We start from the raw sequence: 27,573 nt of genomic DNA on the forward strand, positions 1-27,573 counted from the left end.
AACAGGAAGCAACAACATGGAAAGAAGGGCATAGAGCCAAGGACTAATTATTCATGCTAATCAATATGTGAGGAGGTGAAGATGGCTCTATTTGAATTTAATGAGTTTTTGCCTCAAATTATATACAAGTTCATGTACAGAATCATATGCAGGAAAGCATAGCCATACTCAGACATTCAGTGATTGGCCTAACAGTTCATAGGTACCTACTATGTGCAAAGCACAGTGCTTGGTGTTAGAGTTAACAGAAATCATTCATAATTTAAGATGGAAAGAAGAGACAGTTATATTTTTTAAAAGCTAAATTACATTTTAAAAGGTAGTAAATATAAGTGCTAGATGATGAGGTCTAAGGACAGAGAGGCAGTTCTCTGATGACTATGTCCCTCAGTTAAATTGTCACGGGGGCAAATGGGCTTGATCTTGGTGCTGATGGAAGGGAGAGATTCAAACAAATGGAGACTGGTGAGGAACACATTCCAAGAGTGGTGTCTGGAAACAGAGTCAACAGAGGTGCAAAGCTGGAATGGGCCTGGCATGTTTGGGGCTGAGATCATAGACCTGTTTAGACGGAAGAGCCTGTGTGTGTTTAAGACTCACGAAATATTAGTTTGGAGTCATAGGTAGTGGCTGGATTGTAAAGGATTTTGAATAACAGACTAAAGATTTTACTCCATAGACGATGGAAATCTCTAAGCATTGGAGTAAAACATGCTAATTGGTGTTTGGGAAGATTAACATTTACATCTATTGAACTGGCCAAAATATTTTAAGATAGTTTCCAATACTGCAAAATGTAAAGGTGATCACATATACTTCGAGTTACACTGGAAATAACAATGCAACTGTTTAAAAAGTAATGTAGGTTGGCACACCCATAAAAATGTTTCCACTTCTATTTTAAGAAAAGTTTTTCAAAAATCCTTGGCATCTGGTGATAAAAATTATGGCACAGCATTTCAGTGGAATATTGTATGTTCGCTTGAAATTACAATTCTGAATACTATTAGCAATATGAAAAATATTTATGATACAATGTTAACTTCAAAAATTAAAAATTTCAGGGGCCGGCCCTGTGGCTTAGAAGTTAAGTGCACGCGCTCTGCTACTGGCGGCCCAGGTTCGGATCCCGGTCGCACACCGACGCACCGCTTCTCTGGCCATGCTGAGGCCGTGTCCCACATACAGCAACTAGAAGGATGTGCAACTATGACATACAACTATCTACTGGGGCTTTGGGGAAAAAAAAAAAAGGAGGAGGATTGGCAATAGATGTTAGCTCAGAGCCAGTCTTCCTTGGCAAAGAGAGGAGGATTAGCACGGATGTTAGCTCAGGGCTGATCTTCCTCAAAAAAAAAAAAAAAATCAAAAATTTCAGGGGCCAGCCCCATGGCCTAGTGGTTAAATTCAGCTCATTCTGCCTTGGCAGCCCAGGTGTGGTTCCTGGGCGCAGACCTACACCTCTCGTTGGTGGCCTTGCTGTGGCAGCAACCCACATACAAAACAGAGGGAGATTGGCACAGATGTTAGCTCAGGGCAAGTCTTCCTCAGCAAAAAAAAAAAATTAAAAGTTTCAACGTTGCAACTTTGTTGAAATTACACACACACACACACGCACGTGCACACACACACATTTAGATAAGAACTGTATGTAGATAAGACCCTGATACATTGGAGATGGGGGATTGTAAAGAATTTTATTGTTTCCTATAATGTTGTCTAAGAAAAAGAAAGATGAGTGATGGCAGAAGAGGTAAAATCAGTTAAAAGAGTTGCATTGATCTTTTCCGGACTCTTAACTTGGGTTCTTGAACTTTCTGTTATATGAACAATAGGTGTTGAGGGGTTTCTGATTTTCTTGAGTTTGGGTTCCATAACTTTCAACAGATTCTTAGTCGTTCATGACTCACCTACTGCTTGGACTACTAAAATAATCCTAAAGGAGCTGGATTTTTAATGTGTCACACACGTCATTGTAACAACAGTAATGAAAGAGAATTCGTTAAGGATTTTTCTAAGAAGAGGTAGATTTAACCGTTCAGAAAAGATTTGAAAATACTATATGATTAAAAAGAGCTCTTCCAGGTAGGATGATTTTGGTGAATTTTGTTAGAGTAGAATTATGAAATCTCTATTTTATTTTTATGAATGAATCACTTCTGCGTTATTCAAATAAGGTTTTAGATGTCAGAAATAAAGTCATTTTGAAAAATGAATTGACATGTAGCATATTCGTATACAGAGACATATTCGGGGAGACTGAGTCTAGAAAAGCAGTGTGTGTGTGTGTGTGTGTGCGTGTGTGTGGGTTTGTGTTTAAATATATAATTAAGAAGAGGTAGGAAAAATTACTTTGAACGCTCGAACACACTTCAGCAATGCATGGCTGTCTGGGAGGTCATTGCTTATAGCAACTGAAACTGCCAGAAAACGGTAATGAGTCTTGTTTTACAACCAGTGATGGAAATGAAAATTATTTGCTCTGGGAACCCTGGCTGTATTTCTGTTAAATAATTTGGATGTTACTGTAGCTGAGAAGTCCCAGGAAAGTAGTTAGGTTGAGCTCATATGAAATTACTGATATTTGACCTTTTTTGACCTACAAAAGGCAATGTCATATGCTTTGATCCCTATTATGTTTCCTATTCCTTACAACCTCCTTTTTTTCTCTTCTCATTTCTATCCCTTGTTGTTATATCCTTTCAAATTTCAGTTATGATTACATCGTTGCTATTCTGGTCTTTGAATTGGCCGATAAATTTTCATGTACATGAAGACAATTCTAAGAAGACTTTAAATGCAATGCAGTTAGACATACATTTTAAATAAAATGCATGTTGTAGAATATCTTGACACGTACATACGTATCCATAAAGGATGTCTATATAGTGAAGTGCTACAAGGATAGTGTACAAGAAATTCTGGTTCGTTTTACTTCTCTTGTTAAAGGTGTCCAGAGTTTTGACCACTTTCCTTTGCAAAAATTCTTTTCTTACAGAATTGTTCTTCATTGTAACAGTACCAGAGTTCTTTTTTAAAAGCAGTGGTTTGTAAAATCTATATATACTCTAAACAAGGTGGGGCAGGAGTGGGAGGGAGATGGGGATTGAGAGAAAGAGAAAGCAAGCTGAGAATTAATGACTGTTTTGTTTTGATGGTGCACAGATTCAGAAAGAAAACCAATCTCTGCTGTTCTCTTGAAATATTTAAGTGTACCAATTTGCCTCAAAAACGTTTTCTCTCCATCTCCCTCTTAACTCAGCATCACAATGCCTTTCTAGAATCTTGGCATTTTGCCTATCAGTAAATTATGAAAAAGCAATAGGATGCCAGTCTGCTGTGCCATCAAATTATCTTTGGGGTTCCTGGGTCTCTGTACTGTATTTACAGAAACAGATGGCTCTTGTGACACTTTCACCAAATGACATGGTGCTTAACTTGTCTCCACCTTGCAGATCCACAGCTTTGAGAAATATGCCTGCTGATGCCTGTGAGCTTGTGGGTAGAGCATAGCATTTCAGGGTGGGGGAAGAAACTCGTAGTTAATTTGTTTTTCCCACTCAGTTTACAGGCTACTTCAGCAAAATTCTTTATCTCACATTCAACCAGCTAATTGACATCGTTTTTTCTTCCTGTAAAGAAATTCAAAAGGAAAGCATCTATTATTTCTGCATTGGGAGAACTTACAAAATGTTGCAGAAAACTAGCAGTGAATGTTAACTTGAGCAAATACAAAAGCCTGCTAAGTGATGTCAAAAATAAAGATCATGAAGATAAACTAATAGTTCAGGGTAGAACTCTTCCATTCTGGAAGAATGCCTGAAAGAATCATTTGATCATTTTCTCATTTATAAATGGTATCTGATTTATTTTTATTTATTTAATACAGACACACACATAGCATCTACTATGTATCAGGCATTGTTCTAAGTGATTTATAAATATTAACTCATTTAATCCACATAGCAACGTTATGAAGAAGGTACTGTATTACCCTCATTTTACAGATGTGGAAACTGAGGCACAGAGGTTGAATATTCTACACATGCATTGTGATACTTAGACCTATCAAATTTGGATAGAAAGTAATTTTTTTAAATTGAAAATTTTGATTGTATCTATTTTAATCAAAATTTAGATATAGAATTTTAGGTTTAAATGAAGAAGTATATCTGCAAATAAGCACATCTAATATTTTTAGGTACTTAAATTAAAATGGGTGCCAAGTCATAGCACATAGAAAATCAGTTACTCTCCAGAAATGGATAAGTCTGGGCAATCTGAGGGATTGAATATGGGAAATAGAAAGCAGAATGTACATTTTGGTGCCATAAGCTGCCTCACCTGGTCCTCAAAGTGGAACTACCTGCTTGAGAATGATGTGACAAGGAGGGTGATAAGAATTAATAACCTGATAAGGTTAAAATGAGGTATCCAAAATTACATTTTCCAAGACAAGAGCTGCTTTTGCAGAAAGGGTAATAGCTGTCGACTTCAACTTTTCTTAATAGAAATATATTGCAAGGAGAAAGAATTACTTCAAAGGATCCTCTTCTGCTTGGCAATCCCAATGGTGCTGTTTTAAAGTGGGACAATTCCCATTCTTGTCATAAAATGACAGATTCGGTGACGGATTTTGAGGAGCCTATTAGACCCAATACCTCCATTTACCAAAAAATGTTTTTAGTAGCCACTGTTGAAAAGTAACAGGTCACAGTGGGAGACAGAGTGAGAAAAGGGCCTGCAGAAGCATTTAGCGGCTAATGGGTCTGTGGCTGTGGTGAAGCAGTGTGCCGAAATAATTCTGATTAGGCTCGGTCAGTCAGGCTGCATAATCAGACTTGGCTCTCCTGCATGCAGCCCTTCCTGTTCTGCATGAAATCTCAGCTTAAAGCACTGTTTTAAGTAGTCCTTACACTGTTCTTTAAAATACAACCTTTCCACTTGGTGCGTGAGCCTTTTTTATACCTGTGGGAATAGCTAACTAGGAAAAGCAAAGGTTATGTTAACATATTAATAGAAAAACATAGGCACATTCTACTTTCCAGTGGGAATGTTTAAATTTTTAAAATTCACTCCAAAGAAATGACTGGAAAATACCCAAAGAGGTAACAAGTATAAACCACACGTCCAGCCTGGTTCTGTAACTAGCAGCATGTACTGTCTTGGTCACCTGGGCAGCTGATTGTTTTCCGTTTCCTGTCAGTGGTCCCACTAATAACACATATACTGAGCAGCAGGTATGTAATCAGGAGGAAATAACTTTAAAGGCTTTCCCTCTCTACTTGTCTTATGTTTTAAAAGAGTAAAAAATAAATCAGAAAATTGTATTTTTCAAGTTCTTCTTAGCATCATTCAAAGCTAGTTAGGACCTACGCAGCAGAGAAACAGAGGTGCAGAGGTGGGACCCAGTCAGGATTCTCTGATGTCTCTGCTTGGTTGGGTTTTGGAGGTCATGTGGCTGTGGTTATGCGGGTCTCACTGACAATACACTTTGAAGGAGATTGTGTTACATGTTGGTTGTGCTTTTGTGAAGAAAAGCATTATTCTAAGCAGGTCTTAAGTGCTGAAAAGAGCTTCAAAGAAATGTACCCACCCATTGTTCATGACGGTCACTGTAATAAATGGGGAACAGGTTTTTAGGTTTGTTCTTAGGAAGTGGATAACTGTAGTGGAAAATATAGTAAATGGACACTTTCTAAACTTGAATCATAGTTGGTGAATGACTTATAAACATGCTTCTCTTGAAGTTTTTCCAGAGAACCTTAAAGCTTGAAAAATAACATTAGAAATTCAGGCAAAAACAGGTGGCTTAAGGACTCGTGGCAACGCCAACAATGAGGTCGTCCTCTATATACCACATTTTAGAACACTTTCCATTACTTTCCTTAGGTCTTCTTAACATGAAATGTAACCTTGACGTATTTAGCACTCTAATGAAAATACCTGTTCACTATTTATTATTTTTATTTGTGTACTTATGTATCAATAATATCTAGCTTACATTAATAATAATAACTAACATTTAAAAGTTTTGACAGCTTGGATAGGTAACTGCTAATGACAATGGGTACTAGAGAAGCATCCGAGAGGAATGAAACTGAGAAATAAATAGGTAGGGGGAAAGAAACAAAGAAAATAGAGTTAATATTTATTTTTACTAAGATCTCACATTAAATTAATTGAAGCAAAGAGTGTTTCTAGGCTACCATGAAAGGAAAAAGGCAGAAATGATTGTCATGAGTCAGATGGATGGCAGGTTACACATCTGTGTGACGTGGGTTCTGATGCTGAAATAAACAAGCCAGTCTCAAGCAGTTATTGTGTCCTGTAAAGAAAGAATGTTTAAACAATGACCAGATAGGAATTCTAAAATGTTATTTCGAGTTAATAGTAGGTTAAAAGAAGAAGAAATTATATAACACCTTACATTTTCCCCCCATAGGTGAAAATATGGCAGTTACTTTCTTTTTTTTTTTGTTTTTTTTTTTGTTTTTTTTTTGTGAGGAAGATCAGCCCTGAATCCATGCTAATCCTTCTGTTTTTGCTGAGGAAGACCGGCTCTGAGCTAACATCTACGGCAGTTACTTTCTTAAAACAATAGTATTACCAAACCATAACCTATTGTGTATTTTGCTAAATACGTTTGAGCAACTAAACAGATTTTTCTTGCTCCTAAATGGATACGAGGAAATGTTTAACCCCCATTGTACTGCCACAAAGCCAGGCTGATCACCCTGGGAGGCCCCGGAGGTCTGAGCAGCCGTGGATTGGCTGTTGAGAGGACTTGAACATTTTACTGCACGTGGTCCAGCCACAGCAGGGGTCAGTTGCCAATGTTTTATCTGCAGAAATGTGCTGGGATGGGCACTTTGTTTAAGATTTTCCTTTTGCTACTGGAAAGAAACAACAAACAGTAAGATAACTTCATTTGTAAGGTAATATCCGTGCTTGTTTCTGTGCAGAGGGAAGTGAGGTTTGACTGCTTACTGAGACCGATTTATTTTTGTTCCCCACTCAGGTATCATTTTAATGATTTGTTTAAAACTGAAGCCAAAATTAGAATTGCATTCCAACCATAAAGGCTTATCTGAAGCTTTATGTTCTCTGTTCATTGATTTGGTTTTATTTCCTGTGCTGATCTGGTTAGTGGAGTTTGTATCACAAGTTGGTATCTTTCACGCAGCTTCTGACACACTTAAAAGAGAGACTTGGGTGGGACAATGACAGATTTAGTTCAAGTATTTTTACTAGTCAAATGTGAACACAGTTTAAGGGAAAATAAATCCTAGTAGGTTTATGTTTGCTATAAGGGTACACCAAGAGGGTGTGTTAACATGTAATTTGAATGTATTTTGTCGTTCTGCGTAGAGATGTTTGTTCTTAGTGGTCTCATGGGCCATTTTTATATTACCGGAAAACAGTTTTCCAGCCAGGCCTTATTCTCCTTTGTCTGCTGCATTCCTGTTGTTTTTTAATATTGTAATGCGATACTTTCCCTGCACAAAGTGTTGTAGAAGCTTTACCCATTTGCCTTTTTGATTAAAAAGAGGATTCTATTGTCATTCTTTCTGTACTAGCTTGAGAGTTTCCCCCAAGTTTTCTGTATTAATTTTGTATTCCAGAGAGTTCAGTGGTCATGAGGATGAGAAAAGCTGGATTAGGGGCACATTTTTTAAAAATGCCATAATTGGATTTGTTAGCTTCAGTTCATGAAATATCTTCAAAGACCACCACCTGTACGATTACATTCAAGGTCTCTCTGTTTTTTGAACCTCATGAAATGAAACATGGTGTGATTATGCTAATGCAACAAAGTTTTGCATCCTTGAAAACACTCCTGAAAATACCCATTATCTGACTTTTATTACAACTTTCAATACATAGCAAGTGTGTTGAAAGACATTCTGCTATTTTACTAGGGCAATTTTCTCTTTTTTGTGTTCATATTTTCCATTGACAATAGTAAAATAGCATAAAATTCACCGTAAAAATAACTTACATTTGTATATAGTGCTTTTCAGTGTGCATTATCTAGTTTGATCCTCTTAACTATCCTGTGTAGAAAGGACAGGTCCCATTATCACCCTTTTAAGGATGACAAACATGAGATTCTGTGGCATGCCCCAAGCTGTCCAGCTAGGAACATGCAGAGCTGAATTCTGTTCGGGCACTCTGACCAGTGCTCTTTCCAAAATACCGTGTTGGCTCCATGTGCTCGGTGTTTGCTTTAGTGATCAGGCTATTTGAACTAAGCCCTTTAGTAGGAAGGCTCTGGCAACAGCTGGTGTTAGGTAGATTGAAAATAAAATCAAAGCCCTTGGTTGGCAAGGGGAGTAAGAGAGTGAGAGAAAAGAGAGAGGAGATACAAAAATAACTGAGTGAAGTTAAAGAATTGTGGGACAAGGGCAATATGATTCGTGAGGTTCATACTTTCTTTCCTGTCCGTGAGAACAAGTCTCCATCCCTTCAGTGCTTCCTTCCTCGTCCCTCGTTTCTTTTGAGAAATTTGCCATGCTTCGTCACCGCAGGCCACTGTTAATTACAAATAGGACTCTAGGACACCTTTCCCAAACTTGATATTTACATTTCATTTCCAGAAAATAAACCATCAAATCTGTTAGTCTTCCCTTTATATTACATATAGCCTAGCTCTCATGTTTACCTGAATTATATTGAGAATAATATTTATTTCTACTATTAACAAGTTGCCATATTCATTTACCATGTCTGCCTGTTCTTCATTCTGAATTTTCTTACTCTTTAAATAACTATGCTCTGAGAGTTTAATTCTACCACTTTGTCAACCCACTTCTCTTTGACTTTCCTGACTGTACTCTAGTTTTCACGGTTTCTTTCAATTTTCTCAGGAAATTTCATTATAGATACTATATTGTATAATAGCCTTGCCTTGAAATTCAAATGAAAACAAATGCTTTTCAAGCATTGGCCTCAATTGAAATACTTGCTACTGTGTCATTAGTGTAAGTAAAGTTCTAAGAATACGCTCTTATACCTGCCTCCTTATTTAGTGTTCAAAGTGTCCTGATTATTGGGAAGTCCTTGTTAGCTGCAGTGGTATTTGTTTGGTACCAACAGCACACTCAAGCAGATCTGTTAATCCTGTTATGTATGAGATCTTTGAACACTCAAAAATAAGAAGAGTTATTACATGTGTCTTTTTGTATATCTCATCAAACACATTGTATATGTTTATGTGTATATTTTTATACATATAGGTGATTAACTATTTTTAAATGAACATTTATTAGTTTTTTTTACTATTGAAGATTATAAAAAGAATTTAAAATGGCCCGTAATTCACAACACCCAGACATTTCTGAGTGATAAAAAAAATTCTAATGATCTAAAGATGTGAATAGTAAACAGCTATAAAAGCATATGTAAATTTCTCCCTCTCAAGTCCTCCCCCAAGGTAAATGCTGTTATCAACGTCTTGTGTATCATTCCAGAAATATTTTCTATGCATGTGCTAGCCAAAATTGATCTTTTAAGTATAACATTTCAAGTTAACACTTATTATCCGATCACCCTGTGGAATTAATTAATTAATTCAATAGATATTTACTGGTGTTTTCTATGTGTTAGGCGTTGTTCTAAGCACTGGGGATATAGCATAAACAAAGCAGACAAAATCTCTGTCCTCATGAAGCCTATGTTCTAGTGCATGACACAATAAACAAAAGACAGTCGTGCGCTGCATAATGACCTCTCGGTCAATAATGGACGACATATAACCCGGTGATCCCATGAGGTTAGTACCATAAAGCCTAGGTGTGTAGTAGGCTATACCATCTAGGATTGTGTAAGTACACTCTATCATGTCACACAAGGACGAAATCACCTAACGATGCATTTCTCAGACTGTATCCCTGTCTTTAAGTGACGCATGACTGTGAATCAATAAAATTTATAATATGTTAGATGGTGATTAGTGCTAAGGAGAAAAATAAAGCAGGAAAAGGAGATAGGGAGTTGGGTGTAGGTTGCCATTTTGGACAGGGCAGCCACATAAGGCCTCATTGAGAAGATGACATTGCTTAAAGCTCTGAAGGAGATGAGGGAGCAGGCAATGCAAATACTTGGAGGAACTTGAGCCTCCTATCCAGGATAGGACCCCCAAGCTTAGGAAAGAACACTTTTTTCTAAACATCAAGAGGGATATATTTTTTCTGGTAAGTCACCCAAAATGAAGAAAAGAGAGATAATTTATTTAAAGTAATAATCCATTAATGAAGGTCATATATCACTTCATTTATAGAATGGAAATTTTCATTTCTATTTTTTCTGCAAAAAATGAGACCAAGATAAAAAGTAAGAAAGAGTACCCCCCCACCTACCTGGAGAAGACACCATGGTAATCCAAGACCTCGCTGGTTACACATTCCTCCTTCACCATGGGTCCTGAAGTTGCCAAGGACTTTTCTTCTAGGTTGGTTGAAAAGACTAATTTTCCTCCTTTTCCCACAAGGGTCATTTCCAGGATCTTCTCTTTGAGTCGTAGCCATTGCCACCAGCTTCCTAGAGTACATAGAACTGCACTTGAATGCAGCCACCTCCTTTCTGTTTGGTGAAGGGAATGTCTGTCCTTGCTGTTTCTTGGCAGTCAGGGCTCAGGACACAGGCTTCTGGGTTCATGGTGTCTGATTATAGTGGCCCCAGCTAAAGATTTAAAAAAAAAAAAAAAGCACTAATTTTACACACACGGGAGGTAAAAGGCAGTGAGCATTTCTTTGGTTTATATGGACATAAGAGCATATAAAAACAGTATAATAATTTGCTTCAAAAATGTTTTTGTGCACTCCTAGTGGAACTTAACTCAAAATGCAAGCAGATTTGTAGAGGTTACTAAAAACCGAAGCTGTTGGCCTCATCTCAGACCTCTGTGCCCTATCCAATCCCTCCTCATGCCTCGCCTGCTTCAGAGGGAGGCTTTCCCTCCCAGTCGTCTATACTGTGTCTCAGTGCCTGTTGAAGACTGGTAGGTGTCTTAACTGAGAACTTCAGTAGAACCCTATCAAGTCATTTATGCTTTTGGAGAGTACTGTTAAAAACAAGATAAAAGGCCCAAAATGGAGTCACTTATGCTATGTCCCACATCACCAAACTGAGACTTACTTACAGTTTTGGCTCTCCCAAAAATGGAATCTTAAACCAGTCAAGCAGAAATAACCTGATCAGCCCTGGTTAGGTCATCTGCCTGAAAGACTCCTGCCATCCCCTATAGAAAAGTAACCTTGCAATAACCAACCTGCTTTTTGCCTATAATAAACTATAATAACTTCCTTATTCCCGCTCCCTTCTGCCTGTAAAAGTCTTTCATTTTGTACAGCTCCTTGGAGCTCCTTTTTATCTGCTAGATTGGATACTGCCCGATTTGAATCAAGTTTTCCTCAAATAAACTCTTAAAAATTTTTAATATGCCTCAGTTTATCTTTTAACAATAGTGTACTTGCTTATGTGACTACATCCAAATGTGGCCTGTGTTGACCCTTTCTAAGATGGCCTGATGGGAGGGAAAGTATTATGATTGACCAGGAGCGGGGTAGAAGGGAAGGCTTTAAAGAAAAAATACTTTCTTAGAGAGTGGAGTAATTCAAATAATAGACCACAGCTAGGTGAAGAATAAGGATGTGATTAATAATTGAAAGCTGTGAAACTCTACCCATGTGCCACCCCCACTGGATCAAGCCACTAATATCTGCTCTGAACTATTACAGTAGCCTTTTATGCGGTCTTCCTGTTTCAACTTTGCTCCCTTTCAGCCTATTCTCAACACAGCCTGTTCCAGCCTTAAAAATGGAAGTCTAGTCACATCACTCCTCTGCTCAAAACCTTTCAAGGGCTTCCCATTTCTCTCAGAGCGAAAGCCAGAGGACTTGCAACCATGTACCAGCCCTAGATCATCTGGTACTCATTCCATCTCTGCCTTCATCTCCTACTGTTCTACCCCTTGCCCCCTCCCTTCAGCCACCCTGACCTCCTTGTTCTTCTCAAACATGCAAACTCCCTCCTCAGAGGCTTTCATTGGCCTGGTACCCTTGCCTTACCTGCAAAGCCCTTGGCTCTCCCACATCCCTCAAATCTTGACTCAAATCACACCTTCTCAAGGAGGTTTTTCGCTAACCATCATATTTAAAATTGCAGCCCCTCCCCGTCTTTGCACTCCCATCCCCTCGCCATACTTTATGTTTTCATTCTAACATATTGTATTTATTTGCTTATTTATTTTGCTTTCATGCAGGGAATTCTGCCTGTTTTAGTCACTGTTGTCTCCAGGACAGTGCCTGGCCCATACTAGATACTCAGTAACTGTTTGTCAGCTAAATGAATGAATCATGGAAATTTAACTGGAGAAAGAGAATGTACTTTCTCTAAAAGTTAAGAAGGTCTCTCATAATTAAAAAAAACCCTGAAATGAAAGAAGTTTTGTGTCTACACAGCCCATGTCTACTGACAGGCATGTTTCCTGGGTGTGCCAGAGAGTTGATTCAGACAGAAAGGCCTTGGAAGCTTCGGATGTCATGCTTTAATGCAAATGATGCTGTGAATAGCAATGAGAATTTAAAAATAAAAAAAGGTGGAAATTGAAAATTGTTGTTTGCTTCCAAAGTAACAATTTTCAAAGCAAAGGAATTGAATAGGAAATAAATTAACAAAAACTCGGTGTCTCTGAAAATGCAAACTTCATTTACATTCTGATCGGTGTGATTTTTCAAGCTGGGTGATCCAAGGTCAGAGGGCACTTGTATTAGCATAGACCTTGCTTTGTTAATTCACCTCTGACTAAACCTCTGAATTCCTTTTTATGATGGTGGCGTTCCGATGACAATAAAACCAAGCTCTCATAACACCAGTAACATTTATACAGCACTTAGACAATTACTAAATGAATTGTCCCCAGAGACCTTAAGAGATAGGTCAGGATTATTAAGCCCCTTTTGTACACAGATAGGAAGTAATTTGCCTAATGTCACCTGGTAAGCTATTGAATTCATAATTTGATTACTTTATTTAGAAATAATGGTTCATTTAATATAGGTCATGTTGCATTAAAGATGACCTCTTTTTAAATGGACAGCTTCATATTTGGACTTAACTTTAGTTAGTGACCTGGAACTAATGGTGTTCCAGACTTTTATACAGCTAGAGTTTCAGATTCTTAAATTGGGAGACTGATTTAGAGAACTGGGAGATCTGAGTCTCCCAAAGCCATTTTGGTATTGACCAGGATTAGGCCACTCTGCTCCGATACAACTATGGGGAAATCTGTCATGGTAGGCTGAGGTGTGATCAGGGGTCCTCCCAGGGCGTAATTTAAATCCTGTTTGAATTCCTTTGCCTTTTGTTTTGTTTTCTTTTTATGCTCAGAAAGTTCCCTTTGGTTCGAAAGATCAGTATAACTAAAACTGAAAATCAGTGCTTGCATAGACAGCTAAGCAGTGGAGACGAGATCCTCATTAGGAGGTCCCAGTACCAGCCAATATTATGGGAAACACAGGGTAAATATCACTGAAGCTACATCAAAGTGGTATTTGGAACCCATTTTACCTGTTTCTATTGCAGTTCATTCCTTTTTCCTTCCAGAGCAGTATTATGAAAAGACCTCAAATTCAGTTCAGTGAGCATGGCAATGTCTCAGGAAGTTGTGAAGAAAAATAAGAGTGAAGGGGCTGCTTGTGAGTTCATGTCTGTATCAAGAAGAGACTAGAAAACTAGAGCATCTAGGGAATATTTTGAAATAAAAATGACTTGACAACTTTGAAAACTGAAAGAAAAAAAAGAAATGTCTAGTCTTTATCCAAATGTCTGCAAGTTTTTCACACCTCTTCTCATTCATCTTTCTTTTTTTTTAATTTTATTTATTTATTTTTTTCCCCCAAAGCCCCAGTAGATAGTTGTATGTCATAGTTGCACATCCTTCTAGTTGCTGTATGTGGGATGCGGCCTCAGCATGGCCGGAGAAGCGGTGCGTCTGTGCGCGCCTGGGATCCAAACCCGGGCTGCCAGCAGCGGAGCGTGCGCGCTTAACCGCTAAGCCACGGGGCCGGCCCTCATTCATCTTTATAGTAAGATTTGTTTAGTACCAACAACAGAAACTGTACAGCCAAATGATACCTTTAAATTTTTGAAAAAGCTTTTCTCCCCTTCCTTTTGTGGGAAATGCGTTCATTGTCCTTCACTGTTCCTAAATCTGATATACTGCATTTTTATCTCTTTCTTTACAATCTGACTTATTAATTTTAATATCTGCTAGGAATATGAACTACAGTTTTGATACCAGTGGGCAATTTAATTGGGCATTTAAAACTTTGCTTTAAAAATCAGAAGAATTTTGCACATGAAATTTAAAAATGTTTTTGTACCCAAGTATATTAAAATTGGTTAGACCAAAGTGTAAATTGATAGAACAATAAAATTACTAGATTTTAAATCGTCAGATTAAACTTTAAAATTAAGATCTTTGTAAGACTAAATCTCAAAAAGTGATTTTAGTAGATGCCTCTGCAGATAAGCCGTAGTTCCCAGGATCTATAAAATCAAGGAGGTTTTGGTACTTTATAGTGAAATGTAGATAAAGCATCCTTGGGAGCATTCTTCTGGCTATATACATTGCATTCTTAAGATAATTTAAGCAGAACAACGAATTGGCAGATCTGAATTGTATAAATGACAATTTGGTGAAAAGGTGAATTATGCAAATTATATGGGTCAAGTCTATACAACTTTTCTAAACTTTGAGAGATAGTCTGGAATGTACCATGTTGTTCAGAGGTAAGATTAGCTCACTACACAATTAAAAGTTTGATGTTTCTTGCTCCTATTTTTATCCAGAATTTGAAATGCAGAAATGTCTGTCACTTACTTATTGAATGTTTAAGTCTGCATAAATTAAAATAGTGAGCATGTGGCTAACCTGTTTATATACAAAAGGTGGAGTTTTTCTTATTACCTTATGTATCTGCTCTTAGCACACAGCATTATGCTGGTCTGAATTTTTTTCCCATTCAACGGTATATGTTAGTGTGTGTGAGGAAGATTAGCCCTGAGCTAACATCCATGCCAATCCCCCTCTTTTTGCTGAGGAAGATTGGCCCTGGGCTAACATCTGTGCCCACCTTCCTCTACTTTATATGGGACGCTGCCACAGCATGGCTTGACAAGCAGTGCGTTGGTCCGAGCCTGGGATCCGAACCTGCAAACCCCAGGCCACCGCAGCGGAGCGCACGCACTTAACTGCTACGTCACCCTGCTGGCCCCAGATAACCATATTTTAAAGGAAGAATGCTATCTGGGTGTTTGATTCTTTGTTCAAGTTCTTAAATATTAATCAAATTAGTGCAACGTGTAGTTAAATGTCCCATTGTCACCTTATATGGTAATGAAAGATGCCTAAGTAATCTATTTCGTGAAGCTTAATACACTTTATTTCTTTGATCAAATAATTTCATTGTGTCCCCCCCCGACCCTCCCCACCCCCCGCCACCAAAGAATCCACTTTAAACAGTATTAATCAAGTGTGGGGCAACTTAATTTACCCAGCTTGTAAATTCAGGTGACTCACTTTGAATCACGTTTAGCTTCATTAGTAGATTATGTAATAGAACCTTAAGAGAGTCTATGTTTTGATCAACACTAAAGAATTAAAAATTGGAGTGCTGTTTATAGTTTTTTATCTGATCGTGATAATTCTTTGATATGTTAAACACTACCTTTTATCTGAAAGCTTCAAAGAGATTCACATATTTTTATAACTGTATAGGAATTCACTTGTAGTCCTTGCTCTCATTTTCAGTTGGTCGTTTTAAAATTGTTAGAGCAGCAAAATAAGTCTGATTTCTGGTCACATCATTCCTCTCCCACCCCAGCCTCATTCCAGTCCATCAATGGTTTCCCATTGCCCTTGAGATAAAGACTGAAAGATCTACAGGGCTCTGAGTGGCCCGGCCTCTGCCTGCTTCTCCAGCCTCGTTGAGGCCGCTCCTCCTTTCTCTCTGCTCTGCTCAGGCCGTGCTGTTCCTTCCCAACCCTGTTCTTCAGATCTCACTTGGTCATCCTTTCCTTCAGAGAGAGCAACCTCCTCAACTAAGCCAGTTCCCATCACCACACACTCTAGGAGCGCCACATATCTCTGCTTTGATGACTTTTCAAAGTCGATGTTTTAGATTCATTTCTGTGATTATTTGATCAATATCTCTCTCCTGCAGTGAACTAGAAGCCTCATGAGGGCAAGGAAGGGTCTGGTTTGCTGATGTTTTCATTGTTGTTTTTTCACCATTGTATTTCTGGTGCCCAGCATAGAGCTGGCAAGTGATAGACATGTAATGAATACTTGCTGAGTGTATGAGGGGATGAGTAGATGAATGCTCTATGAGGGCAGGACTTGTTCTGTTCTGTTCACTGCTATATCTTCAGTCTCTAGAACAGTGTCTAGTAGTAGTTGCTCATTAAATATTTGTTAAATAATTTCATATTTTCCTGACTTTTTAAGGACACAGAAAGTATTGATGTGAGAGTATAGGGTGTAAGTTAACTTTTTTCCCTGCAAATATCCTATTATATTCATTAACTTAGACAGTTAGAAGGAAATCTACAGCCGTGTTTTTTTTTTTCATTGTGGTAAAATATGTATAACATAAAATTTATCATTTTAACCTTTTTTAAGTGTATAGTTCAGTGGTATTAAGTACATTCACATAGTTGTGTGACCATCACCATCATCCATCTCCAGAACATTTTCATCATCCCAGACTGAAACTACCCATTAAACGATAACTCCCCATTTAGCCATGTGATTTTATAAAACTTTTTTTTTGTTTGCCTTAGAATCTTTTCTTCCCAGCACTTTACATGGAAGTTTGATATGTGAAATATGTAAACGTGAACTACTTTTGATTCTAGAGTGGGGTTGGGTGCCTCCCTTTCCTCTGTTTCATTCTCTATCTTGGTTGGTAGTAACGTTATCTGGAGGCTGTGTTCCAGGACAAGGATGCCCAGGGGAGATTGGGGTACCTGGGGCCACGCTGGGGCCCATCTGCCCATGGATGAGATCTCATCTCCCCCATTTCAAACCCGGAGGTCATCTTTGTTTCCTCCTTCTCCTCATCACTGCCTCCTCTACATATGCACCCACACACATGGATATACATTCACAGTCACCCTCCTAAGACTGTGAGCTGCTTAAGGATTGGGATCATGTCATAGTTGTCTATATTCCCAGAGCGCTGTCATGTTAGCTGACAGAGTGTGTTTTCCACCCTGTGGATGAGAAACTTTCCCAGTTGTATTTTCTGCTAGGAAGGAAATTTGACAACCTCACAAAGTGGCATATTTCACTGTTTGACCATCGTTATCCTAGAGACATTCTTCACCGTGTTGCCCGTGTGGCCTGTGACCACCTACCTGCATCAGAACCTGCTGGGGCTGCCTGTTATTTATTTATTTATTTATTGTGAGGAAGATCAGCCCTGAGCTAACATCCATGCTAATCCTCCTCTTTTTTTTTTTTTTTTGCTGAGGAAGACCGGCTCTAAACTAACATCTATTGCCAATCCTCCTCCTTTTTTTTTTTTTTCCCCTAAAGCCCCAGTAGATAGTTGTATGTCATAGTTGCACATCCTTCTAGTTGCTGTATGTGGGACGTGGCCTCAGCATGGCTGGAGAAGCGGTGTGTTGGTGCGCGCCCAGGATCCGAACCCGGGCCGCCAGTAGCGGAGCTCGCGCACTTAACCGCTAAGCCCCGGGGCCGGCCCAGGGCCCTGCCTGTTAGAGACATGAGTTTCCAGGCCCCACCTACACCTACTGAATCAGATTCTCTCGGAAACTCTATTTTTAATCTTCCCCGTGCTCTAGGTGCAGTGTTATTTTATATACCAACACGTAAATCTTCTATATTTGTTTGGTTTATATTTAGTGAAGTTGAAAAATAGTTTCTCACTATCTGCTATGTAAAATTTTTAGGACCTTCATATATTCATTGGCAGTTTAACTAGCCTCCTTGAAACTTTTTCTTTGCTAAGCGAAGTTAACATTGTTACTTTAATTGTCTCTAATAGGACTTATTTAATGTCCTTTAATCACTTTTGCTCTACTGCTCTGAATACACTAATATTTTAAAATTAAACCTATTCCTTTTAGATTATAGACACAGAAAAAGGACCAATGAGAAATAGATTTAGTTTAAGGTTTCTATTATGTTCATGGCATGCTGACTCTTATTAGATAGGGCAGAGCTAGCTATTGTAACAAACCCCCAAACTGTAGAAACTTCACTCAATTAGAGTTCCTTTCCAACTCATGTAACAGTCCAAGGCTGGTGAGGTAGACCATTTGCGTGGAGGGAAGGATCTCTACTCGTCACTATTCAGGGAGCTACGCTGACAGAGGCCATGTCATATGACTTCTGTAGTCACACTGGGCATCACCGTCCAGCCAGCAGTGGAGAGACAAGAGGGGTGGTAAAGACACGCTTGCTTCTTAAACATCTGGGCAAAGAAATGATACAGATTAACTCCTTTACATCTCATGGTCTCACCCAGATACAGGGGAGCTGGAAATGCAGACCCTGGACAGGAGCCTGTTCCCCACAGCCTCTCTGACAGAAGGGGGCATGGCTCTTTGGTAGGCAGCTAGCTGTTACTGCACACAGGACTTCTAGGTTTCTATTTATAGTTATAGTAAACCTATAAAACCATGAAATGTGCTATGTACTATGTATCATGAAGTGTTACAACAATGTGTGTGACAGCATGATTGCTTGTGTACTGACAGACAGTAAGATGGTATATCTCCAACATGCCATAATTTGCTCGCTAGTGGATGTCTGCACTAGTCTACAAGGTAGCAAATGACGATGTCATTTGAAATAGTCAAAAGCTTCTGGGAGTGAAGTCTTCAATCTGTTTAATTTGATTTATCAAGGGATTAGTAGTTTCACTTCTCTGAAAGGTAAAGCATGATGTATATTGGTTCACCTCCAAGTTTCCCATCAGAATGGGTCTCTGCTTTGCTTCCACTCTGACATTTAAGAGGTCGTGGAGTTGGTCCCAAGTCCTAACAAGTTTATTAGTCTTGCAAGAGTAGGCTGAACTTGATGCTAAACTTGGGGCTAGAAGTCAGGACCCTGCATCTCCAGAACCCCAGCCGGCCAGGTTGTGGTAGAGGGGGGCCCCTCTGGGTGCCGTCTGGTTGAGGTACTAGTTGGAGAACCTGCTTTATTTCAGAACATATTCTCTGCTTTTTGAAATGTATTTTGTTTCATAGGCTGCTAAAATGGGGAGAACTGGATTTCAAGATGATTTTGGCTTGTTGCCATGCCAAGCTGAATTAGGCTGCTGGATGACAGGCATACCCCAGAGAAACCAAAGATAAATGCCAATTTTAATAGGGTTGTTTGTTTATCCTTTTCTCTCCAGTTAATAAGTATGAATGGACTCCAATTTCAGTCCAAGGATCATGTCAAAGGCAGGAAGTTAAGAAAAAAAGAGTTTGGGGATTAGTCCATGCTTTTGATACTACTGAAGTTTTGTTAGAAACAGAGATTAAAAATGTTTGTAAATTAATATCATTTGATAGTGATAAAAACACAAAACAATTTTGCCTGCCACATAAATACATAATAGTACTGGTGTATAAATATATTGTTACATAGAAAGTTTTCAAAATTGATGTTCTAAAAAGTATTTCTCAGTTATATTTATTTTTTAAAAGTGTTAACAGGAAATAATTGTGACAGTTGAAAACAGAATAGGCTGGCATGAGGGGTCAAATGCTTGATATTTCAATGTAATCTACCCTTTGCTATATCATCAGTAAGGCCAGTTTTTAGAAATCGACCTCACAGGAACCAAAGAGTAAGCACTTTTAATGTCCTCACAGTTGTACCAGAGAGTATAAACTAAGTGAGATTTTGAGCATTTTTGCTTGCTGATACTTTTTGCTTAATAGTGTTTGCAATAACAGATTTTCAGTTGTATTTAATGTTAGGGATCCTCATTTTAAAACAAACAAAACCAAAAAAAAAAAAAAATCCTGCAAGAAATTCATGCCAATCAATAGTTTGATTTACTTTGGAGCAATTGGGACATTCATTATTTTATTTTTACATGGGTAGCTAAGGCAAGTATTCACTTTCTTGAATTACTGAATTTTTTTATGTTATACTTATCGACCATTGAATTACTTTTATCATAATTGGTTTATTGTGTGTACTGTGGCCTTTGGGCTTCTTACATTTTTCACCTAGATGTTATTCATCTTTTCTGAAGGCTACTTTTAAATTATATTAGATCTCATCTTGACCTTTTGACTAGGACTGGTTTTATTTAATAGGCTAAGTTGATTGTATTTTGGTAAAAAAAAAATTAAATTATTACTTTGTTATTGGAAAAATAATCCTTAGCAATGATGTATTACCCTATTTTGTTGACCTAAATGTGTTTCAGAGTGATGAAAGCCCATTGACACAGTTGTCAAAGCAAGAGTAATGAATGTAACAAAAATTCATTTGCTAGAAATGTTTGGTATAATTGCTGACATGGTAATACAATTAATACATAATCTTTTGGTGGTCTTTGCAAAGGCCTAAGGGTTTAAATCCTTACAGGGGGGTTAAAAATGAGGCAGTGCCCTATCAATAATACACATAAGCAAGGATGAAAGGATTTTTCCACACGATGCCTATGGGAAATTACATATGTGCTCTTTTGAGGGCATTTTGCCTTGAATTGAAGTATACTAAAAACTATTGGAACTTATCAAGAGACACATTCCTTTGACTCCTCTTTAAAATTTATGTTCAAAAACATCTTCCACACCATACCCAGTAATATTTTCTTACCTGCCCTCTTTGTGAAACATTATTAATAAAAAGTATACTTGGCAGACGGGAATAGAAATGATAGTGCAGTAGGTGTCACTGAGAGCTGGAAACCACAGTCCATGGGGAGGTGGTGGTGGTACCAGCTCAGGGCTGTGGGGACTTCCCACTGAGGGCTGCTGAGTTCTCCCCATTTGCACCCTTCCGGCAGGTTTTGACCCTGTGGACCACCCTCTTCCCTTCCTGACCCTCTTATCTCTTGGCTTCCTTGATGCCTCCCTCTTTCTGACAGCTTCCTCTTTTGCTGCCCTCTCGTTAAATCTCAGGAGCACCCCCACTCCAAGTTTATCCTGTTCTCTCTCAAAAGCCATAGGGTGAAGTTGAAAAAGCACAAGTTTCAGATTGAGACAGAAGCGGTATAAAATTCCAGATGTATTACTTGCTAGCTGTGTGACTAGAGTCATTTACTTAACCTCTCCCTGCTTCCGTTTCTGCCTCTGTGTCAAAGCGATAATGATGCTAATAGAATTGGTGCATCACCTGCAATAGGTACACAGGCTCTGGGACGTAATAGTAGCCCACTAAATGTTAGTTCTCTTATCTCTTCCAGGTAAAAATTAAAGTGAAATTAATTTTATTGACATGTGTCTGTAATTGAATCACTTCCCCATATTTAGCTGTAGCCTCCAGTCATCTGTGATGTAGATTTTCAGCAATAGCTCCACAGCAATGTGGTGTAGGTGCTTCACACACAGTGAGGGGTGCCAAATAGTCGGGGTGAAGATTCAGCAAACTAAAGCACTCTCTAAGTTTCTGTTGATTTTACTGTACACAGAAATTTGTTTTAGAAGAGGCTTTAAAAGGAAGGAACAGGCTACCCCTTTGAGTTGCATATCTGCCTTACCATGACTATTTGAAGATGAAGGATTGTGGTATGTTTTGGCCAGGGGACCCAAGAATGCTGACCTTCTGCTCTGCCTGTGAGGCCCCCAAAGGAGATACTTGTCGTGGGGACTTTGACAAAGTAAAAATGTATTATTAGCTGAGGCTTTGGTCTCGGGTCCCAGTGCAAAGCTCTATTACACTCGGCTAGAAGTGACAGGCTCCTTTCTCCTAAGCAAGGTTGGCCTGAATGACCTGGAAACAAAGCACTCCATTAGGCAGGGTCTGATTCCCTTAAGCCCAAATCAGTGTCAGACATTAACACTGTGCAGAGAAAGACTGATCCAAGGCCCAAATCCAATAACAGAAACAAAGGATGCAGATGGAGGGTTTCCCTGGTGTCAAGTATGGCACTGGGCTACCCACCTGCCTCAGGTCCTGCGCAGGGCCAGAAGCAGAGCAGAGCTGTCTGGGGGAGAGGGATGGTGGAAAGATGGTGGCTAGGTGGAGGGGCAAGAAACGAGACCACATCCACATGCTGACCTAATCAAGGTCCACCTATAAAAGCGCACTCACGTATTAGGATAACGAAAAATCGCAAAATTATTCCATTGATAAAGTAAAAACGTGCAGTAATATCAAATATCATGGCCAAACCAGTGGTCTTACCCCTAAATCAGTGTTCTGTCTGTGTAACCTAATTCATCTCAGGGAGGAGTCAAATGATTGCTTATTGGGGGTGGGCTTGGGAGGAGGCAGGGGTTACCCCTAGAAGCCAAGAATCTTGTACACTGGTTATTGAAACACCCGCTAAATAGTCCCGCTTTCTAATCCCTAGCTTCTCTCAATCAGTTACCCACACTACTGACAAGTGTTCTTTCCTCCTGCCTAAAACCTTCAATAGGTCCACATTGTTCTCAGGTTCATGTCCAGACTCATAAATTGGTTGTTGCTCAAGGCCCTTTGCACTCGGGTTCCAAATGACCTCTGTAGACTCCCCTCTTTGCCGTACTCCCTGCCCCCCATCATCACTATGCCTGTAGCTTCATTGCTCAACTAGGGGGGACACACCACCCACTTTGTCATTGCCATTCCTTTGTTCCTGCCCTTCTCTCTGCTTAGAATGCCCTTCCTACCCACCTTTAAGGCCCAACTTAAGTGTTGTCACCTGTGGAAAGCCTTCCTTGAAGCCGCCTTACAGAATCAATTGTTCCTTCTTCTGTGGTCTCATAATACTCTGTAAATACTGCATTTTATAGTGGTTGGTGATAGTTTTGTTTTTCCCATCAGGGTGTGGGCTGAGATCCGTTATGGTAGGAAACGTGTCTTATTTACATTTCATTCTTTTTTCCTTATTTATATTTATCCAATATATTGACACATGCATAGTAAATGTTCAATATATTTGTTGAATTTAATGGTTATTATAGACATAGCTCAAATTCTTGTAGACTGTTTCCTATACACTTCTAGAGAGTTTTTTTAAAGTGGGAACTAAGTGACAAGGAAAGAAAACCTTGATTACTCTAAAATTGGTTTTAATTCAAAGGAAGAATCACTAACCTCTACAACATTAACATTTTGTCCTGATAAAATATCGTTGCATCAGATCCAATGAAAATCTATTGAGTGGTTTTACATATAAGTAAGATAAAGCGTTTTGCAATTTAATACAGAAAATATTTTATAATACATGCATAAATTAGAACATCTGAGATGATTACACATCTTTATTTCATTAATGGAATCATTTTGCGATTCGTAGTTGTCTTAATATTTGGGAGCAGCCAAGAGTTTCTGAATTGATGCTTGTTTCTCTTCTCTGAAGGGTTTTTCAGAGGTTGATAGTATGACTTCTGTTTCCAAAAGTCCAAAGTCCAAAAAGCCACAAATCCTCCCTTAGAAAACCGTGGGTGTCACTGAATTGGTTGTCTATAAAATGAAACCTAATATGCTCAGCTGTGATTGTTCTCCTCCCCGTCCATGCTGTCCTTTTCTGGCTAATTCTCAGCTGGAATATTTGCAAAGGAAACATTCAGGCTGAGGAGAGGAGAGCTGGAGATGATCAAGTTCTGGAGCTGTCCGTAGCCGAGCCTTTTCATAGCCCAGGTGGGTCTGCTCGCTCTTGGCTGCTCCCATCATCTCTTTAAGACCCTCATTGAAAACTTGGGGCTTTTCAAACACGGTCAAAAGAATTCCTACTCTACTGAATAAAAATTTAAGTAATAATGATAAGCCCACAGCAAGGAAGTATTTTAGCCACACTGTATACATGCGTTACAAAAAACCCTCTATTCCTCTAAACTGCAAAGGGGGAACAGAAGTGACTCTTTTGCTGGGATTCTTTAAGAGGATGGCCACCAGAGTTTTAGTCACCTCTCTGCTGTCACTTTTGAATGAAACCAGCAGAGATGTGTTTTGGCAAATGTATTCATAATTTGTCTTTCCTTGCAGGGCTCCTCCTATAATTGTATTTCCCATCAGGGAGTCAGTTGGAGTTAATGTATTGATAATCTGCTGTGATTGACGACAAATGTCTTCTTAACATTTTCCCCCACTCTTCAACCCACAGAGCAATGCTAAGAAGACTTTTGGTTTAAAGAATTAAAAGGAAGAACAACTTCTCAGATAAGAAGACCTTCTTCAAAGGTAGGAGTTTGTCTTCATAAAAGTTTTAAATTAGTTAGTAGTTAAAAAAGGGATTATACCATAAAATGATGTGATTATGTAATATTATTGCCATATTTAATACTTTTCAATCCAGAGAGTATGATAAAAGACAGGAGGTAGGAATGTAGATGCGAAAACATTAATCATACTGCTTGTCAAAGAAGATGGATCAAATACATAGGGAAGAAAACCAGCCCTTCATGCCCTTTCACAGTAATAAGATTTTTGTTTACCTAAATCATGAATCATAAAGTTCAGAAAATAGACAGCAGAATAAAAGGATTGCTAGTACACAGTATGTTTCTGAAGGAATTAAAGATTTACAAGAATGGAGTTTTCTTTTTGATTCAATCATATATCAAAAATCTTCCAAGAACTTACTGTCCGTACATGATTTTTATTGTCTCACAATGAAATCCAAATAATACAAAAGTCTGTTTGGAAAGTTTAAATATTCCTTTGATATGTGCTTTATGCTTTGAAAATCGTCCCACCACACACGCATTCCCCACCCCCCGTGCCCACCCTGTTCCCATTTGCGTCATTAGAATTATCAGCTCTAGAATGGACTCTACCAGGCCTATGATGCCTTCTGAAAGGCCATCTATTATAGTATTGAGCTTGATGAAAAATATCTTCTTTGGAGATCTGGAACACAGTTCAGAGAACTGTATCTCAACCAATAATGGCTTTCTTAAGGAATTTATGAGAGCATGATTGTTCAGACATTTAGTCCTCTACCTCATCGATTTCATTTAACAAATAAAGAAACTCTCATGGACTTTAATTAAGAAAAGAAGATTGTATGCAAGATTTTGAGGTAGTAAAATCCAAGCATGTTGTCCCTTGTCCTTGAAAATTCTTAAATCGATTCTTTCAGATGTCGTTTTGTATTTTAAGAGGAAATGATTCATGCCTCAGTTGAATATGCTTCCATTGTGTTGTATTGAAACTGATTTCATATGACTGACTAGTTCTTATGGTGTTTCAAAATACCACCAGAAATCCCCAAATCAGTAACCTGGAAACTAAGAACATTGCTTTGTAAATCAAATAGCACACACTTTGTTCTGCTTGAAGAGTTCTTGAAAAGTGAAAATTAGTAAAGACTAGCAAAACTGCTGAGTTAGGTAATTATGACCAATACCAGAAGAGCCTTCATTTTATATAAATGCTATTTTAATAGAAAGCTCCCTTAGTTAATGTAAAATGACTTATTTTATAAAGTTTTCATTATACCTATACACACCCCCTCCAACGAGTGTGCATATTCTATAAAATAAGGAACACTTGCAGAGTAAAGCAGTGTAAGAGTAAGATCCATCCATTCTGACAGGGACATGGAAGTCGATACATACCAAATCTCAGTTGTTAGGAATTAGGAATTAGTAGTAATTGTGTTAAGTAAAGTGGCCTACCAATAAAACACTAGTATCTGTGGTAAGTAATGAGAAGTTCTTCTGTAGATAATCTATTGTGTGATATCGAGGAGAAGTAGGAAGACAGCAAAATGAGGAGCTTATTTGTAAATGCTGGTTTCTAGTGAAAGGGGAAAATACAGGAAGACAAGGCAAGCAAAGGGACCACCAAGTCAGGTGGCAGTGATGGGGCTCAATAATGGATGCTTTCCCACTTTTGAAGATGCTCTCACGTGGTTTCTGAGGGCGTTTTCCTGGCTGGTTGTGTTATTTTCTCTTTCATTCATTGCCTCAGAGTTATTTGACTTAAAATCTCTATCTTCTAGAGCAACAAGTGAAAAAGTTCAGTTCTACCTTTCTCAATATGTTCTTCTCGTTGATCTTTTTGGCTAGTCTTTTGTTAAATGACTAAAGTGAACTTTCAGTTGTCAGACACTCTTAGAGCCACTAAAATATCTCATTTTATCTTTGTGAATGATTTAATCTGGTTGAAACTAACTGAGTGTCTTCCCCATTTCTTTCCCATGCTTCACAAAGACTCCCTAAAACTTCCCAAAGTTCTAAAGCACACTTGTATTCAGAATGTCCCCAGGCTATTCAAGAATTCAGCCTCTGACATTAGAATAAGTTTTTTTGTAGCTACTTAGAGTTTTCAGTAGTTTTTCCCACATTCACTAGTGCACTGTGGTATCCAAAAGGCGTGAGCAGCCAGAACTGTGGTTTGCAAACCCCCACTCCCAGCCCCATATCCTTCTCTCTGGAAAGTGCTACCTCTACTGATGTCCAGTCGCTTATAAGAACTGTGTTCACATTCATCATTAACACTAATGTGTAAATTCTCTGCAAGGAAAACCTGCCTTCTACCTTGCTTGAAAACCTTGAGCTAAAATGCGGGACAGCTAATGGTGGATTTTCAGTAAACCACCAGAGTGAGGAGGGGGCACCCCTGAAATCACTCCTTATAACTGGCTTTCTGCTCTGGCTACATTTGTGTACATTGGTCCTGGCTGTAACCATAATGAGTCTGAAGAATCACGCCCATGCTACACCTTAACGCATGTTCCCATTTGGAAAGCTACATGAAAAGGAAAATCTGACAGATTATTGGAGTTATTTAATCATTGTTTTTGGTTGATGATTTGAAAATTGTTCTTTCCTTTGGACTCATAGTACTAACTTATAAAAATTATGCATACATCTTAGGAGAATGGTTATTATATTCTGAGTAGATAGTAGTAAAACTGACAACAGTACAAAGACTCTCTTATAATTAAGTTGATTTGTAAATGTGAATCAATATTTTATTACAAAGCCCAAATAGGACTGCTGTTTTTAATACTATTTAACAGTAAAGTGGTCTATCAAAATTTTGTCCTACAGGATCATTTTAAAGCTGAGAAGTTTTATCTCATGTTACTTGACATCAGACAAATCTAGGGGACATATGTCATCCACAAAAGGAGTACTCGCCTCACGAAACTAGAGATGAAAGGCTCATAAATAAAAAGTTACCCTGGGAAGCCTAGAACGTACAAAAACCAAGACAGGGATCTAAATCTAAGCAGAGGCTATTCATCTCTTTATTGGTTTGTACCAGTTAAAATTGATTAGGTATTTAGTCAGCTAGAAAACCAGAACGATCTTTTCTTATACTTATTGACTTACTCCCTCTTCACCTTGAAATATGAGGGCAAGCTCCAGATTTCAATTCAACGACGTCTCTGGAAACATTAGCACACTTGGACAGCCCCACCATTGTGATCA

At 38.5% G+C, this 27,573-nt stretch overlaps 1 protein-coding gene across 1 annotated transcript in view; it reads left to right on the plus strand.

Moving 5' to 3' along the window:
- NRCAM (neuronal cell adhesion molecule) overlaps positions 1-27,573 on the plus strand; it is a 273,400-nt gene that overhangs the window by 106,003 nt on the left and 139,824 nt on the right. The window contains exon 3 of the mRNA XM_087436969.1: positions 24,294-24,370. The gene's annotated coding sequence lies outside the window, so the exon portion shown is untranslated. The remainder of the gene's footprint in view (positions 1-24,293; positions 24,371-27,573) is intronic.

The sequence above is a fragment of the Ceratotherium simum genome, chromosome 1 (genome assembly GCF_057802395.1).
Source record: "Ceratotherium simum simum isolate JZ-2026a chromosome 1, ASM5780239v1, whole genome shotgun sequence".
Taxonomy (NCBI): Eukaryota; Metazoa; Chordata; class Mammalia; order Perissodactyla; family Rhinocerotidae; genus Ceratotherium; species Ceratotherium simum.